Genomic DNA, 1,354 nt, shown 5'->3' on the forward strand with positions numbered 1-1,354 from the left:
CTGGCCTTTGGTGGTAATAGACCCCTGATGCTGCAGGACCACGGACCCAGACATGGCCCCCAGTGGCAACACGGGCCAGGACCACACCATGGTCCCAGGTACTCACACCAGGCTGTTCCTCACTACCCTGGAGTCTCCAGTTCTGCCTCCCTCACTGCACCCACATCCTTTTGTTTCTCTTTCTCTTCCACTTTCTTGCTCCTCTTAAAGGTGTTCAGGGTCTCTGAGTGTCTAGGGTGATCTCAGGAGTGTTGTGCCCACTCATGCATTACAGACCACGAAGAGGTCATCTCAGATATGCCCCACCACCAGCCTTTGTGGCGTCTAACTAGTGGTGGTCTCAGGTTAGCTCCCTGGCCAGGCCCCGTGCTACGTGGTCATCTTGGGTTCACACCTCACCTGGCCCACACAAATGGCCCCATGCAACGGTTATCTGTATCAGGCCAACTCCTGCTCACCCAGGGCACTCAGGCCCAGGAGGAGTTCTTTTAGTCTTTTAGCTTTCTCCTGGTCCTGGGAGTCACTGGGGCCTGGTGCAGCACTGGACTGGTGGTCGTCTCAGGCTCCCTTTTTTCAGCAAATGATAGGCTATAAGTCATTCTGGTGTTTGTTCGTAAGTCAGAACACTGAGTGTAGACAGCCCCTCTTCTCTCTGCCACCTACTGATGCACATGTGGCACCACAGCCACACCTGCAACATCTTTAGGGGGCAGTTTTATCCTCCTTCTTGACACAATAATGTGAGATAGAACACGCCTTTAATCCTAGCACTCGGGAGGCAGAGACAGGCAGATCACTGTGAGTTCAAGGCCAGCCTGGTCTACAGAGTGAGTCCGGACAGCCAAGGCTACACAGAGAAACCCTGTCTTAAAAAAAATCAAAACAAAAAAGAAATAAAGAAAAAAGAAAAAGAAAGATCCACTAAATTGTTAGGTTCATCAGGCAGGAAGTTGCTCGGTGTTTACAGGAGCCAGTCAGACCAGTTTGGTGCTGTATGCTGACCCCTGACACACAGTCCTGCAATGCTGATATTCTTCACCTTTACTGGAATGCACAATGACACCTTTGAGGGCTAGCCCTGCTTTCGGAATAGACTGTCATTTCAGGTCATTGACACATTTTAAATTTTCTATGTATTTGATTACCAAGCACCTCACTGATGATTGTGAGCTATTTTTAAGGACTGGGAGTTGGGGAACTGAAGAAGTGGGCCAGCATTTAAGAGCACTGGCTGCTCTTCAAGAGGGCCGGGGTTCCATTCCCAGCACCCCCATGGGGTGGTTTACAGCCCTCTGTGGCTGTCCAAGGGAACCAGGCACTCTCTCCAGGCCTCCAGTGGCCCTGCAAGCATGTG

General features: G+C 51.1%; 1 non-coding gene across 1 annotated transcript; it reads right to left on the reverse strand.

Annotated features, from left to right (window-relative positions):
• Positions 1 to 579: 579 nt before the first annotated feature.
• Positions 580 to 714, reverse strand: LOC127194908 (small nucleolar RNA SNORA17). The gene has a single exon (XR_007831300.1). It is a non-coding gene; the product is annotated as a small nucleolar RNA SNORA17 (small nucleolar RNA).
• Between the last annotated feature and the right edge of the window lie 640 nt (positions 715 to 1,354).

This window comes from Acomys russatus, chromosome 10, assembly GCF_903995435.1.
Source record: "Acomys russatus chromosome 10, mAcoRus1.1, whole genome shotgun sequence".
In the NCBI taxonomy this organism is placed as follows: Eukaryota; Metazoa; Chordata; class Mammalia; order Rodentia; family Muridae; genus Acomys; species Acomys russatus.